The sequence below is a fragment of the Mauremys mutica genome, chromosome 9, assembly GCF_020497125.1.
Source record: "Mauremys mutica isolate MM-2020 ecotype Southern chromosome 9, ASM2049712v1, whole genome shotgun sequence".
NCBI classification, from domain to species: Eukaryota; Metazoa; Chordata; order Testudines; family Geoemydidae; genus Mauremys; species Mauremys mutica.
In genome coordinates, this window is record NC_059080.1 from 32,769,169 (window position 1) to 32,786,655 (window position 17,487).

At 42.6% G+C, this 17,487-nt stretch overlaps 1 protein-coding gene across 1 annotated transcript in view; it reads left to right on the forward strand.

Moving 5' to 3' along the window:
* The first annotated feature begins 623 nt into the window (after nt 1-623).
* PCDH11X (protocadherin 11 X-linked) overlaps nt 624-17,487 on the forward strand; it is a 1,070,771-nt gene continuing 1,053,907 nt past the window's right edge. The window contains exons 1-2 of the mRNA XM_045031029.1: nt 624-734; nt 1,783-2,470. The gene's annotated coding sequence lies outside the window, so the exon portion shown is untranslated. The remainder of the gene's footprint in view (nt 735-1,782; nt 2,471-17,487) is intronic.

Sequence of the window (17,487 nt, forward strand, 5' to 3'; positions counted from 1 at the left end):
AACTATTACGGTGTAAACCTATACCCCAGTCCGGCGATGCTGGAGAGCAGAGGCAGCCAAGTTTAATTCAATTAGTCAGGGAGCCGCACCAGCTCTCGTGAGCGCTGAAGGCTGCCACGGGAGGGGAGAAGCCCTTCACTCAATAGTAGTGATACATGCACAGGTCTTCTGCGGTGGAACGTGCAGGACACGCAGGCAGCGCGCCTCCCGCAGCCCAGTGCACGGGCAGCCGCTGCAGGCCCCGGGGAGGTGGGCTGCTCTGCATGGAAGCCGCGGCCGGTCCCGAGAGCCCTCGTTGGCGCCATGTGCAAAAAGGGGCCGCTGGGCCAGTGCTGCCTGGCCCCGGCGCGGCGGCTCTGCCCGCCCGCAGGCTGGTCTCCGGGCTGTCCGCGGCGCTGCGTTCGGCCAGGCGGGGAGCCCGGGGCAGGACGCCGGCGGGGCAGTGTCAGCCATGCTGCCGAGGCGCAGCCCGGGGGCCCGTGCCCAGCTCCCCTCGGCGCTGATCCGGGGAGGCGGCGCTTCCCTGGCTCGACTGGAGCCCGGACCAGCGCCCCGCGCCCCTCGGCGGTGGGAACCAAACCAGCCGCGCCGCCCGCCGCGCTGCGAGGGGAAGCGGCGGCGGCGGACGAGGAGCTCCTGCTTCCCGAGGGCCAGCTCCGGTTTAAGCCGATCTCCCCTGGCAGCCGCACCGCCTCCCCCGGCTGTAGCGCGGGCTACTCTCCTTCCCCTCGCTGGTGTGAAGGGGGGAAAGGACGGGGCTGAGCGGGGGCGGCGTGGTGGGGCGGCAGTGAGCCTGGGGAGGTGGGGGCAGTAAGACTTGGAGGCTAGCAAGCGGGGTTGGGCGCAGTGGGGAGCCCCGAGGGGGGGCAGTGAGGAGGAGGGGGGCAGTAAGGAGCCGGGGGGGGCAGTCAGGAGCCCTGTGGGAGTTCGAGGCAACAAGGAGCCCAGGAAGGGGGGTTGGGCGCAGTGAGGAGCCCCGAGGGGAGCATGGAGCCCGGGGGGCAGTCAGGTTTGGGGGCAGTGAGGAGGTGGGGGGGACAGTGAGGTTTGGGGGCAGTGACGAGGTGGAGGATAGTGAGGAATCGGGGGGCAGTAAGGTTTGAGGGCAGTGAGGAATCGGGGGGGACAGTAAAGTTTGAGGGCGGGGGGGCAGTAAGGTTTGGGGGCAGTGAGGAATTGGTGGGGCAGTGAGGAGGTGGAGGATAGTGAAGAATCGGGGGGGACAGTAAAGTTTGGGGGTGGGGGGACAGTACGGTTTGGGGGCAGTGAGGAGGAGGTGGTGGGGGGAACAGGGAGCGGGCCGTGAGGAGCCCAGCGGTAGAACGTGCGGTCGGGGCCAGGCAGCAGGCGGTAACACCCGCCCGCACTCCGCTTCAGGGGCCGAGCCGGCTGGAGGGAGCAGGTTCCCTGAACGGGCCGGGGGGACACTCCGGGGGGGGGGGGGAAATCCGCTGGTCGCCTACTCGTTACCCTGAGCACGTGGCGGCCGGGGGAGACGCCGGGGGCGCGGCAAGGCAAGCCCTGTGTCTCCCACCTCCCCTATTCCCGGGTCGGACTGGGTCCCGGGATTGGGGGTCCCTGGAACGGGAGGAGCCAACCGGTGACTGATGAGCGGTTCTGCCCCCAGAGAGCAGCCTTGGCAGGGAGCAGACGCGGCCGCGCCACAGCTGTTGCTTTCGGGGGATTCAGAGACAGAAAGAGCCAGGGCACCTTTAAGAGGAAAAAAAAATCCTCTCAGCTCCCCGATTTGCATTTTCCATTTGTGCCCCTCCTTTTTTGCAGTGATGTCAGCCGGGGAGGACTTGCTGGCAGCACTGGGAAGCGGAGTTCAGACGGCGGCAGCAGAGCTGAGCCATCCGATGCTTTAGCACCCGGAGCTCTCCGGATGCTGCTTCTCTCCAACACCCACAGCCTCTGCGCCTGCAGGGGCGATCCGGATCGGACAGCTCCTGTGCAGAATTTCCAGTCTATACCAAAGAGGAGGCAGACAAGGATCTTCTATCATCTTTCTCTCAAATAGACCTAACATTCCTCTTCTGTTTTGTTCTTAAAGAGAGAGATTTGCTGGACTGCTCTTGCAAACGGGGATTTAGTTAAAAGTCTGACAGCACAACTTAGCTTTACCGACATCAGCGTGGCGGACTGATATTAATGTGGTTCTTTTAATGTGGAATTACATTTGCCTTTTACAGCTGTAAAAACATAAAACCAATCCCAAACCAAGACTTAGCTAAAAGTTAGGCTACCTTTTTCTTCCACAATTGTGTTCCCTCTGTGGAAATCGTTCATGCAGCTTTTGCTCTAGACTGCATGGAAAAAAGCAGCTTGTATTTTGGATCAAGGATTTGCTGGTGTAAACTGGTCTAACTTCTATGCGATGGGGCAGCCTTCCTTACTCTAGACGCCTTGTTGATGTGCTGAGGAGCCAATGTAGATTGACATCTTTTGCAGAGAAGGCAAGGAATTAAAGGTAAGGCGGGGGTTGATTAGCATTTTGTATTTTTCATCAGGCATCCCCCTCACAGCATACTACCAGCAGTTCATCCAGACTGGGATTATTAGGCTAGAACTGGCTAAGTAAAATGTGAGTTGCCTTTGGTGAAGAGTACATAGAGTTCCTGAGTACTTGCAAAAGATACATTTTAAAGCTTTTTAATGTGTCACATTTATGATCTGCATTATTGCAAGAACGCTGAGCTAACTTGTACTGTTCAGGCATGAGGGGTTCCTACAGACTGAGTCTGCGATGCACAGTTTGCTCAGGTTTCACTTAACATTTTCTTGAATGTGCACCCCCTTCCCCAGTGCCTTCAACCATCCGGTTTGATTTGGTGATTGTTTGCAGACATAGTACATAATACCTATGAGAGAGGCGAAAGAAGAAAAACATATGGAGCATTTTATTGATGCAATCGTAATCCTGTAATGGAGATTGCATTTAATGGGGATTGCATCAAAATGCCTAGCTGTTGTTGGGAAAGGGGAGGGCAAAAACTGTGCTCGATTGTAAATGAAGTTCTTTGATTGAAGGATTTCCTTGAACTGTGGAGGGATGGCGATGAGGAGCTTAAAGTTGCTATGCATTTGGAGTATTGGAATGGGATAAAAATGAGATCAAACTGAAATATATTTTAATTTGTTCAGGCTCTGGACATGATTTGAAACCCATGGGAGAGGAAATCCAGTCATTGCACTGATGTGCTGGTGTTGACTCCACTGTCCAAGGAGCACTTGGACTCAGTAGCAAAAACCATTGATAGGAAGGCTAAGATAGTGTATTACCTCTCTTTTGGGGAGGAGTGAGGAAGGAAGGTTTGTTTATGGCTTTTGCAAGATAGAAATTGAAGGCACAAACCTTACAGCCTGCTGGTTGCAAGCACACAAGCGTTGTAGGTGATCTGGAAAGCAGAGGATTTCTCTCCTTTTCCTTTTGCAAGCTTGGCATAGCAGCCTGTAAGAAGTAGCTCTAAGATACATGAAGAGAAAATATAGGGACCAGTAGCCCTTCTGGGGCACTGAAGAGACTCTAAACGTAGAGAGGAATTGACTAAGATAGTATGAGCCCACATCTGAGTGTGAGAGAGGATGTATTGAAGGAAGTATGGAGCAATAATTTTATGAAATGCTGATGTTTACTTCAGTTGGCAGAAGTGAGGAGATGTTCAAGGTGCAGGAGTCTGTTGAACCCAACTAGAACTGAGCATAATTTTTCAGTGGAGAATATCAGGTTATTCTAAGATACTTTATTATTATTTTTTTATTGCATTCTAAGTTGTAAAGAATGAAGAGCTGCGCCCATGTAAGTCTCATTAAAAGCAAAAGGCGTATCCAGAGAAAACATCAATAATAAGTAAAAGATAAATCTTAACTTTTTTCTTGTTAGCAATGAAGGAATGAAAGTAGAGATTATCTGAGAGATTATATAGGAAAATAGTTTTTAAAAAAGGGGCTGATGGTGTTGTGGGGAGGAGATATTCATTTATGTATTAACATTCTGACAGCTACTTTCACCAATAAGACTGGTTTGTAGCCATATGAATTGCAAGAGTACCATCTGCAAGCATCTAAGTAGAATCCTCAAGTAAACAGCAGAGACACGTCCTATAAAATACTCACCAGTACTTCTGTACCATTGCCAAGGAAAGGAATGGATTAAATGTAAACATACTGAATAAAACAAAGCAAAAATATCTCAGGTTGTCAGAAGTAATTTGTTTTCTTATATGAAATGTGTACATAAGACTGGGTAATGGCGCCACACTTGAGTGACTCCAAAACTGTAAATTTTGCATAAGATAAAGGTGTGAGAGAGGAATATGCTGATTTTAAATACAGTAGAGAAAATCTGCATAAGCACAATGACTTCCACTTAAGCATTTCATCTTGGCCAAAGTGAGACAATTTTTGTGTATGTGTGAACTGTAAAAGATGGGTTTAGAATATTAATGGATAAACTCTGGAGAGCTAGGGGCTAGCTCTATAGGCAAAAGATTATTTCTTTTTAAGAAGACTTGGAAAAGATATATGTAAATTGCAAGCCATGTTCAATTTGGACTGTCTATATCCAGATTTTAAAATCAAATTTAGCATTGCTTAAGAGAACAATGCCTGATTTAAAAAAAAACAGACAAAAAACAAATAACTCTCCAGTTCTAGCAGTAAAGCTTTATTACTTTTTCTTTATGGAAAGGGCAAGCATTGTTATGTTGTATATATGCGTGAGTTTGTTTCTCTGCGTGTGTTCTATATTTTAATCACATTTTCACCAAATAGCAGCAATATACTGCTGAGGAACAAATTCAGGTTTTCTTTCCATTCAGATCTTTTCCATTTTTTTCAACAGAAGAGCTCTTATTGCTTCATGGCTGCATTGTTCATCCTTGCAGCATTTCTTTAAATGTAGCATATGAATGCCTTGGTATAGTTAAAGGATAATTTATATTCAGTGTAGTACTGTCTGCTCAGTGGAATTGGTTTTATACATCACAGCCTTTGCAAAAAGGAAGATCAAAGATCTGAACCTGTGGTCCTGTACTGAATTTGTATTCTACCTGGACACATGCAGTATTATACTGATGACCCTCAGACTTCTGTAGTTAAGAGTACATCTGCCTTTTCTTTATAATGCCCCTTTGCTTAGTTTTAATAGAGTTCTAAAGATGTATCTTAAACTGAAATCAAAATACACTGATAGGGTAAAATAGAAGTCCAAACCATTTCTGTATAATTTAAAAAAAGCATGTGCATTCATTGTCTCTTTGGTTTCTCCCTTCCTCACTATTCACTGCTTTGGGTTTCCGGACTGATATTTCCAAACTTCAGATTTCGGGGTGCCCTTGGGTCTCAGGTAAGTGCTGGATTTTGAAGTGGGTTGCAATTGTAAAACAGTCACAGAGGCTTTTCTGGAAAGTAGAACAGTGCTGGCTCAATAAAGGAATTAGTCAGATCTGAGTTTTGATAGTTTAGCCTTAGATCATATTAGGGACTTTAGTGCTTTGGCATTATTCTTGTTTGTTCTTTTGAGGTTAAGTTACAATAGCCAAACAAAACCATGTTATTGAAAGTTAAACTAAGCTTAAAATATATTAAGGAAAAACAAAAATATGTGAAAATAATGGTCTGACATAAGTGCATAAAAGTCATAGAATTTCAAGCTAGGACCGCCAATGCACTCTCTTAACTTCATATATACGAGAGCAGGTATTGCAGCATTGACAGTCTTCCATCAGAATTTACCACGATAGTGAGTGAAACTACGATTACCTTACACTTACATAGTATTTTTCATTTTGAAGGATCCTGAAGTCCTTTACAACATATATAACTATCAATATGCATATCTAATATATAGCTATATCCCACTAGTAAAGTATTTACTTGATCGCTGTCGATAAAGTGCATGGGTTGTTATAAATATTTTGTGCACTTCTTAGAGAATTTGGCTATACCTAAAGTGTATGCGTGGTTCACTGTTGTGATCATATGTGCTACAGTGCCTAGGCTTAAACATGCTAAGCCGGAGGGGCCTTGGTACCCTTACTTCTAAATGTACTGGCTTTTGTGGAAGTTGATTCAGATATAGTTTTGATATAGGTTTTTTTGTATTAAATAAAAGTTCATTAGCTAGATTTAATAAAGTTTGTTCCAAGAGCCTCTTACTTGAAAGAGATAATTGGGATATTTAGAAATGTCATTCCCTAGTGTGGTAAAGTACTAGTGACCATACCTTTCTTGAGTCTTTGGAAGGTTCATCCTGCCTGCGGAATGAGTTGACAATACACAGACATGTAACGTGGATCAGGAAATTTAAGGTGGAAGTGGGAATTTGATTATCTCTTTGGATCTGAGAGGAAACTCCAATTCTCATTATCCAGTAGTAAAAAAAAAAAGAAAATAGTCTTTTTCAATTATGGTCTCTGAATTAGTAGAGTGACTTGCCAGAAATCATAAAAGCTTCTACGAGCTTTTGCACTTTAAAAGCTCCAGTGATAGAGGATTTTAAACTGTCCTTGTAATTGTCTCTAATGTGTTATGTAGTGAATAAGAGTGGGATTAGTAGAATATAAATTTTGAGGCTAGGAGTGACAATAACTGCGTTTATAATTTCTGGCACAGATCTGAATGAAAGAGCCTTTATATATAGTCTTTTCTAGCACATGCATATTTTGTTTTAATGCCTCCCCACCCCGACTTTGTAGAAAAGTTTCTCCTCTGTGCAAATTAGGAACAGCAATAGTCATATAATATCCATTCAGTACAGTTTCGTATTTAAATGAAACAAACCTGTTTGCAGAGAAGCATTAATTAACCAAGTGGAGATTTCATTAAGGTTCAGGAAAACTTAATTTAAATAATGAAAATGTAAATAGAGCTTGGAACTTATTCTGCTATTCATAGCCAAGTTTTCATAGGTCTGAACAGTAAATAAAATGTTGTAATAGGTTTTCTGTCACAATGTCATTATTAGACATTCTTTTTTATTTGAGGTTTTGTTTAACTGCTGTTAAGTAAATATCATGCTGAAAATTACTGTACATCAGTTGTACTGGAAAAGAAATGTTTTCCTAAAGGTAACTTAAAATAAAGCTGTTTGTAATTTGTTCAACTTGCTTTATTAGGACCTGAACCAAAGCCCATTAAAGTCAATGGAAATAACTCCTATTGACTTCAGTGGACTTTGGAATAGACTCCTAATGAATTCTTGCATTACATACATAATGTACTTCAATTGGGGGCATTTGGTCTGGGAGTCAAGCATGTTATTGAGATACAGAGAGCTTTGTTGAATAGTTTTGCTTGCGTAAGAACTGCAGGATTTAGCCCATTTAGCAGTGGGCTCTAAATTAACTTTGTAGAAGAAAAACTTTTTTAAAATTAAAATATTGCTTTCCCACCATCTATTTATAATTTGCAACATACTTCACATGGAATATAATTTCATTGGAAACGGCAACACTAGATTGACAGCTGAATTCTGCTTATATACACTGGTGTGTGAAATCTTTGAAGATATTTCAGATTTATGGTCGTGTAATGGAAAATCATCTTTGGCCAACAATATTTAAACCCTATTGTCATTAAAAGGTTACTTCACAATGCTCGGAATTATTGCCTGATTCGCTTTCCTTCCTATACAACATCTTGTGTTGTACATTACTTTGATTTGACATCGTTGTTTTTGGAATTATTTTCTTCCTCTAAGCTGCTCTAGAAATAAGACGTCTCTAGTGATGAATTCTGTTTGTATATCAGTGTTTATCTGTTACATCCTTAAGGATATGGTTTTATTATTTTTTGTAAGAATTTAATTAGTAATTATGTGAGCTGTATGCTGTCTAATAAACGGTAAGAAATCCATACCAATACAAACAGAAGCCAACAAGAAAAAGTGGGTAGTGCTTTAGGGATAACATTTTTCCATTTACCCACATATTTACACCTTCAATATCATATGTTTATGATTATTATTAATACTGTATGTGTGCCCGTGTATGTCAAAAGTAGAACTCCCATTACTTTAGTGGTGCAGGATTAGTTGGTTTCACAAAGTACTTAGGCATTGCAATGATCAGCTGCCTAGTGGAATTCTCAATCCTGATTTGGGTGGCCAGGCTTTTCCTGCATTGTGTGAGGAGAATTAGGCCTAAGCACAGGATTCCCAGAAGTCAGTAAGCTGAGCGGTGAACCTCCTCCACTAGTTAGGAGTGAACTGCACAGGAATGAGCAGGGCTTAGGCTCATCCTCAAAGGTATTAGGCACCTACTGACAGGCCACAGGGAGGTGCTTCCCTCACATCCTGATTCTCAGCTGTGACCCTTCCCCTGGAGTTAGTGGCCTAACCCAGGTCAGCCTTTTTCTCTCAAAAATGAGAGAGCCCCAGAACAAGTAATAATAGCCCAGTGGTTAGGACTTTCACTTGAGATGTAGAGACCCAGATTCAAATCCTTGTGTGGCTTGATTTGGAACAGAGACTTGAACCCTATTTTCTTAGATACTGGATGCCCTAACCACCAGGTTACTCGAGAGAGAAAATTACAGCAGAACACTTATATTCTACAACTTAGCCATTAAATTGTGGCTCACACTAATGAATTGCAATTTGAGCATTGCTATGTATTGAAGCATTTTGAATTCAGCTTCACTGTAAATAATTTTTCAACGTCCGAGTTCACTGTAAAGAGGTTCCACTCTGTTTATAAATGCACTCTAATACGGTGAAGATATAAAGAGTGAGACAAAATGAATGGTGCATTTAAATGGAATAATTGCATTATTTTGTCAGTCATTTAAGTGACTTTTGGAATATTTATCTAGCAATTTGCTTTAAATGAAGATGCCCTAGAATAGAAATCAACATAGCAATAACTCTACATGAGGGAAATCTATGGATAAGAATACTGCAGAACTCATTCTCTTTCCATCTTTCTGTCCTGTCTGTGAGAATGTTGCAGGATTTAAATGTTATCTTTGGATTTTGATAGTGGTTTCCTGATAACTGGATTCTAGTGCTTGGCCACTTCAGCATTTTTTTAGCCTGGAATATAAATGTGCTTAATTAGCAGAAGACTCTTTTTAAAAACACATTAGTGTTGTGGAAGTCAATAGCATTGTGTGTGTGTGTGTTTTTTTTAACTGCCATGACAGGAAAAAACAATAAGTGAGTGCAAAAGGGATATAAAGGTACATCAGAGGTATTGTTACCTTATTTGCCTCGTTTTATTTATGTAATAAGACTGAAGGGAAAAAAAAGCACATTTGACTTTGAAAAAGTCAGTATGCTAATCTAGTTCCTTTCCTTAGAATATAACTTTGAGAAACAATCATACACACAGATATTTGTTTATCTGAGACTTGTACATTTTGTTTTTTACATTGTGGGAAGATGACATGCAGCTATGATGAAGAAACAAATCAGGCTATGATAATGAAACCATTGTTGTTGTTTAGGTATTATTTTACCTAATCTCCCTCTTCCCCCTCTTTTAAAAGGGATTAATTCCTTAGGAAGGGGAAACAGGTCCAGATAAACACATCAAACCTTAATTTTTTAACAAAGTAAAACTTCCTTACAAAAATAAACAAAAAAGGAGATAAGAACGGTGAGATATTAATTAGGTCGGTTGTTAATTCATAGCTAAACAGTAAACTGAGTCTCAACAGTAAACTCATATCTAAGATTTTGGCCTAGTCTTTATATTAGAAACTAGATACAGTAAGATTCACTCTTGTACTGTACCAGGGCAAAACCAAAGTATGTATGAGGACAGCTTCATAGAGCATTAACTCCTGTATTCAACAGTCTGTGGAAATGGATAAATAAAGAGATGCTCATCGCAATTAGGCACCTCAGAAAAGAGAAGTCCACTTCAAAAGTGAGCGTAATGGGCAGAAAACAAGAGCTATATTGTGTACCAAGAAGTGCATAGTCAGTATTTGTGGTCAGATGAGTTATTAACTGATGATAAAGATACTATTCATGGTTGGTAGACATGGAACGCTTGTAGCACCCACAAAAGGAACAATCCTTATGAGCCTAAATCAACTCTCTGGGCTTCAGTGCTATCAGTAGCACTGAACCACACCAACCACAGGAGAAGAGATTTTCATGGTGTCTAATTACCATTGACTTTGGAGCCAAACAGCCCTTTGATTTTTTTTTTCATACTAGAAATATTAGTCTCTAATTTTAAAGTATGTAAGAAAACATCAGATTCCTTGTTATGCCTAATAGAAACAAGATGAAAGTTGTAAAACTGTCTGGAAACCTAGATGGGATAGGGAGTGGGTGGATCCCCTTTTGACTGTAGAGATGCACGCAGCTGGATGGAATAACCTGTCATTTAATGTTGAGTAGATGGGAGGTTGTGGAGTATTAAACTGCGTTAGGGGACCGGGTTCTTTAGAATCCAAAAACTTTTGGAAGGTAAGCAGAACGTGGTTCTGTATAAAGCTGTCTAGATTGTATCTTATTTTTTCAGTTTTCACAGTGTTTCTCATTCAAATTGTTGTACATATGAAAGCTGCTGATCAAGACTACAAACAGCTGGTTAGTGTTTAAGGATTACCAACCATCCTTAAATGAATCTATCTGATTCAACGTGGCTAAAGCTAAAAGAGGTGACAGAAAAGTGATTTAATTGACTGAAGTCATGAAATTAGATAATTCTAAACTAAAATATAAATACTGTCAAGAGCTAAGTAGCAAGGTAAGAATGGACTCATGCTCATTGTAAAAAGTTAAGAATCTAAAGACATTTATATTCTATTAGATCAGTGTGCCATTGAATTAGACTTTGTCAATGGAAATGGAAGAGTATGAAACTGATTAAATTTGATCATACAAATGAGACATGGGGTGAAATTTTCAAAAAAATATAATAGATTCTCCTGAATCCCATTTTCAGAAGTAACATAGGCACTTAGAAGCCTCAGTCTCACTGACTTTAAACAAGTTTTAGGCTCCAAAGTCACTTAGGCACATTTGAAAAAAATTACCCATTTTCAGCATCATAATCATAATTGAAATGTAACCATGATGATTGTTTATGTGCCCATTACAAGCTTTCCAACACCTATTCAATTTCAGCCTTATTCAGGAGTAGCTTCATTGTCTTCTACACTCCAAAATTGGTGCAAGTAGTGATTATGCAATTAAAAACAACTAAACCCAAAGACTTGAATTTGATTTAAAAAAGTTTCAATCCTTTTTAATGTAATACAAAGTTATCTTTTTATAGAAATGACTGAAGCACTTTGCCCTTGATATATTCCTCATGCCTCATTTAAACCCACATGTCCACTACTGGGTATTGCAAATGAAGAACTAGAAGGAGCAAAAAGGGAATAATAATCACAATATAAAAGAATCAACATTGAAATTAATCCACAACATGAAAAATAATGGCTACAGTCATCTGTAAAAGGGAAAGTGTGTTTCTGGTTAATTCTTTCGATTCTGTGTCTGAATAGAGAAACATAGACTATTGTGTCCAAGTTGCCCTGCAAGAATGCATAAACAGTATGACAAAAAAGAAGTCTGCTATTGTCTCTAGCAATGAAAATATAGAGAAAAAGATGAGAACATCTCGGGTGCAATCATCCTAAATTTTCTGCGGTGAAATCCTTGTCCTATTGAAGTAAATCACAAAACTCCAATTCAGTAAAGCAATAGTTTCATCCCTGGCAAATGGATGTTCCGCAGACTGTTTAAACCTCTCTGTGAAAGAAGGAATATCCAACATAGCCTTCAAGCATGTTGTGGAGGTTCAGAAATTCTTCTGCAACCACTATCAGCCTCATAGTTAATTGATTGAAAAAGAAGGATTGATGCCTCTGCTTGCTAATGGAATTTGGTTGATCTCCAAGGAAGATTGTATCTCTTCATATGCATGCAGCTTCCATAAGTGTTGAAATTTGCACTGAGCGTGAATTTTTTTTTATCAAAATGTAGCCCTTGTTTTACACAAGGGACTCTACAAAACTGCATTTATAAAAGTGACTGAAGAAAGTTTCAGAAGGAGTAGACAGACAACAAGCTGCTGACACTACTGTTTCAGTGGAAAATTTGGATTGGTCTGTTTCACTACAAAGAGGTGGAACCACACAAAGACCAAACTGAGAAATGATTCAGACACATAGTGGCACTTTTCCATTAGACAGCCTATAACCATACATAAAGGTTATAGGTTGAGCCCAGAACAGGAAAAAGACCTGCACTCCTGTCCAGCCAGATGAAAAAGAGTCTACTTCAAGCTTTTTTTTTTATTATTAATAGTACCTAAAGGCAGATACAAAAGAGCTGTAGGTCTAGTTAGAAAATAGGGAACTTAGTTATTGCATTCTTATATTCTTACTTACAGCCTGGATTATTTATTTATTTTATATCTATGCGTGATTATTTTTTATTTATTTATTTATTTATTATGGAGCGGGGGGGAAAAGTGAATTTCTTCATGTGACAAGCCTTGTCTTTAGGCCTGCTGATGTCCACATCTTTGCAGAGCTGGTCTGCAGAATGTGCACTTGCACTGTGGCTTTCATAGACACACAGGCTGAGAGGTTGTTTAGTCCATCCCTCTGTGCTGACGCAGGATTAACTATACTTAGACCATCCCTGACTGAAGTTTGCCTAACCTGTTTTTGAAAACTCCAAGGGTTGGGCCTAGAACTCTTCCTCTATTGCCCCCACATCAACACACATTCGTCTCATGCAGCATATGTGATAAGTGATGCATATATGCCATGTGTGAGTATGGGGTCTGATACTTCTACTGATGTGGAATATTTAATCAAGTACATAGAATAATTATGTGCTCTGTGTTGGTTCATTGCCTCTTATCCCATATCTCAGGTTGTGTGAGTCACCCACACAGACAAGCTTGAGCACTGGTCCCATCAACTGGTATTTGGGGGTGGTATGGAGTGTGATTACAGCCTATGAACTGTGATTCTTGGGCTTGGCTGATGCAGGATCCTGCAGAAGCAAAGGTAGTTTTAAGTCACCTTTGAACTCCCTGTATTCTGGGTCCATCCAGTAGACATTTCAGCCCCCAGCATAACTAAGAGTGGCCTTGGGGCTGCTCTGAACTGCATGTCTATGCCCCTGACCTCAAGGGACTTTGTGGCAGCTGAAAAGAACCAGAGAGCAGAAGCACTCCATACACAGCCTGGCATACATCCCTAGATGATGGGCTATGAGGGGGTTCAGCTTAGAACTATTACGGCAGCTCTGCATTGTCCAGGAAATGCCTTTAGATCAGGGCATTCTCCTGGGATGAATCCAGGGAGTTTATGGCAACTTTGTATTTCCAGAGTGCAAAGGGGCTGTTGCACCTGTCACATCACCACATATACTTGCATATACTTGCGCTGGTCCTTGGAGCTCTTGAAATTTCCACACCCTTGCTCACATGTATGTGTATAAATAATATGATATTTGAGACTCTTTCTGTTTGACTGGATTTTGCCCAATATTTAGCCAGTATGCGGACTGAGACTCCATTCTTTATGCATATAACTGCCATTAATATCAATGTGAGTTATGCAGTAATCCACAGCAAAATATGCCCTTAAATAACCATCAAGTGGCACCTCCAGTTCAGAGCTTGAGAAATTCTTGGCCCTATTTAAAGCTCGAATTCCATCTAAAGAAGCAGAGCATTTTCACCTGTTGATGGTATAGTATTTTCCATTTTCTTGGGAGCTAAGACATTAGTGAGAGCATTGTCTTATGGCAATCTTACTGTGTTTACATTAAGGTCCAAACTTTGAGGACAATGGGAAGTTTCTGGGAATAAGATGAACAGGGTTTGGTTGCTGATTAAGTATTTCAGTGATGCTTTGTGGAATGACTGTCTATGGTATTATGCCATATAACCAAGGTATTATTGCATATAAGAATGTTATAGGCAACTATTTTACTATCGGTTTGCACAATGGTTGCTTGCTACATATATTTGTAATCTTGCCAATTTGAAGCCAGTTCCATCTGCTGTTAACATCAGTGGAAAAAAATCCTTCCATTAATTTCAGTGGTGGTTAGGGATGGCATCTGGCTGGCTTTTGTGCGGCCTTGCCAGTTACTAGTGAAGGTAAGGGGCACCCAAGGAATTTTTTGCCTTCTCGCTGCTCCCCCATGCTGAGGATTAAGTGGAGGCGGGGCGGGAGAAACGCTCAGCAGACCTTTCCCATTGGCCTGGCCCTTTAAAGCTGGGCCTCCCTTCCTTGCTTGCTCCAGGGTTTGCAGGACTCCAGTGGCCGCCAGGAGGAAGGGGGCGGGTGAGTTTGTTGTTGTAGGGCAGCCTTCCCTATCAGCTGCTTGTGAATTTGACAGAGGCCTGGAGCTAGACAAAGACCTGGAGTGTGGTGAGGGGTGGGAAAGGTAAGTGGCACAGAGGTCTTGAGCTGCCCCCAATTCCCCACCAGTACTGCTGCCTGTGATGGGGGGGGGGGGGGGGGGGTTCACACTACTGGTGGGAAGAGCACCTGAAAGAGAAAGAAGGGTCATGGGCCTTGTGATGGGGGGGCAGTAACCGGTTGTTCAGCATCTTAGAGGTGGGAACCCTAATGGTAGTTGAATTTGGCCCTTTGCTAACATTTTCTGCAATGGCGAAAGTTAAGGAGTTCATTCAAAGCAGCATCACATCCCAGTGGCCCTTGCTGGAGTTCTTCAGAAGCACGGCGTCTCATGCCACAAGCCCCTTGCATGTCCAGTAACAACTTAGTTGAAAGCCAAGTAAACATTTGGCCACCTGGGCTTTTAAACTGCACAGCAAAAACAAACCGTTTGTTGCACTGTGTGATTGACGGTGTTGTCAGGTTGTTAGGGCTGGGCCTGGGTGCTCGGGGTTAAACCTGCGAACTCCTCTGCGGCCCCAGCACCAACCAGCACTCCCCCATAGAAGGAGCAGAAAAGCCTGATCTTGCCTGGTGGATCCTGATGGGCTGGGAAGAGGCAGTAGCCATTCTGGAGGACTATGTCTTGTTGGTTTTGCTGGTACTAGAGCCCGAGTGGCGTTTTTAGGCAGTACTTGGAGGTCTAAAAAACTCACTGCCTCTCTTTCCTCTCTTGACACTGTTTCTTGGGATGGCGGCGTCAAGGTGCCGATGCCTCCAGCAGGAGGCAAAGAAGGCCTGGTACATCTTGTCAGAGTCCCCTTAATGGGCAATGTACTTAAATGTACTAAACAGTATGGAAATATATATATTTTAAATAGCTGAATCAAAAGGTAGTATAAAGTCAGCCTGCAAATAACATTTACAGTCTTAGTTCCTCATGTGTAATTCATTTTGGCAGGTACAGTACTTTCAGGTTTTATTGTATTATAAACTTAAAAAAAAACTTGAAAGAAATCATTTGAAAAGGGTTTAAAGTAAGTGATTTAGATGAGGTTGGCAGGTGGTGCAATATGGCTGTTTCAGGATTAACTAAGTTCTGAAAATGCTGTCACTTCACAGTATTGGATCTATGTGTTGATTTAGTCATTGCTAAGGCAAAAGTCATCACCTTGCAGAACAAACTGTACGAGGCATTAGTCGATGATGGTATCAAACAGAAACAGCAGATGCCATTTTTTGAGCAACTTTGGAATCAGTGATTGAAAGGAGAATTGCATCAAAATTTCTTATCTTCTAACTGCCATTTAATTTAAACATTTGTCATTGGGATAACATGATTTTCATATTTTTGTAAATATAAAATATAAAATATAAAATAAAATATGTCTGAGAGAAAAGAAAGACAAAGGATATAGTAGAACCTCTAAGGAACAGTGGAGTTAAAAATGATGAAAGAGAATTTCAGAATGTCAGAACTCCTAATAAAACCATCTCTCACTTTCTAATGGGCAGGAAACAGAAATAGAGACACTATGGAACTAGAACTCAGGAGAAAAAAAGAAAGTAGAAATGAACTAAAATAAAATTAATTTAACTAAACTTGATGGCCCCAAATCATCTCTGGTTTCACTGTTAAAATTTCAGTGACCCATGGAATTACATGCAGGCTATTACACCAAAGGTGAATCTGGCCAACTACCCACAGATCTTCAGGACTAGATAGTTCCATTCTGTGATCCTGAAGGAACTGGCCAGAAGTAATTTTTGGCATATCTTGTAAATCAAAGAAGGTGTCTAAGTACAGTAACTCCTCACTTAACGTTGTAGTTATGTTCCTGAAAATGTGACTTTAAGTGAAACAGTGTTGAGCGAATCCAGTTTCCACATAAGAATGTATGTAAATAGGGGGGTTAGGTTCCAGGGAATTTTTTTTGCCATACAGTACAGTACAGTACTATAGTTGGGAGATGCCCCTGCCTTACCCCACACAGGCACAGCCCACTGGCACTGGGGACAATGAGGCAGGCAAAGAGGCTGAAGGTGCTGTAGGCTAAGAGAAGCATGTTGCGCAGCGGCAGCTTCCCCTACTCTGCAAGCACCAGAGGCGGGGGGCTCAACCCTTGGCCTGCCCACACCACCCGTTCCCCCAAGCCCCCACCCATAACCCTCCTCTTCTTCCCCCCCTTTACTCTGCATGCTACATCCTTGCTCCTCCCCCCTCACACCCCGCACCTCCTGCTCGCGGCAATCAGCTGGCTTGCAATGTTCAGGAGGGAGGGAGGAGGAGCGAGGACACGGCGCGCAGGCTCTCCCTCCCTCCCTCCCTCCCCTGCTTCCTGAATGCTGCAAGCCAGTTGATTGCTGCGGGCAGGAGCCAGGGGAGGGAGGGAGGAGGGAGCCTGCGCGCCAAGTCCTCGCTTCTCCTCCCTCCCTCCTGCCCACGGCAATCAGCTGGCTTGGGACGTTCAGGGGGCAGGAGGGAGTGCGCGCAGGCTCCCCCCTCTCTCCCTTGCCTCCTGCCCACGGCAATCAGCTGGCTTGCGGCGTTCGGGAAGCAAGGGAGGGAGGAGGAGTCTGCCTGCTGAGTCCTTGCTCCTCCCCCCTCCCTCCTGAATGCCGCAAGCCAGCTGATTGCCGCGGTCAGGAGGTGGGCGGAGGAGGGGGAAGGCGCTGATCCGCGGGTTCTGCTGGCAGGTGGGAGGAGCCGTATGTGTGTGTGGGGGGCATAGGGGAGCTGATAGGGGGGCTGCCAGCTGTGGACAAAGCAGACAGCCAAACAACATTATAGCAAAGCATTGCATGACTTTAAATGAAGCATGTTCTGTAATTGAGCAGGGATGTAAGATTGAAACAATGTTAAGCAAGAGGACATTAAGTAGGGAATTACCATAGGTATCTTGTAGGTAGGTTAATAAAGTGTCTTAGTAGTAGGCTAACACATTTCTGAACTTTACAAATGGTTGACTTGCTTAACTACTTATTTGTTGGTCTGATTTCTGTCTGAAGTGAGATATTTGAAAACATTACCAAGGAATTGTTTTGTGGGCCATGAGAGAAGGTAAAAAGCATTGTGTTACAGGTGATGTTGGTTTGTGGGCCACAGTTTTGGTATACTAACCTGAACAAATATTTTTTATAAAGGTAGCTGTG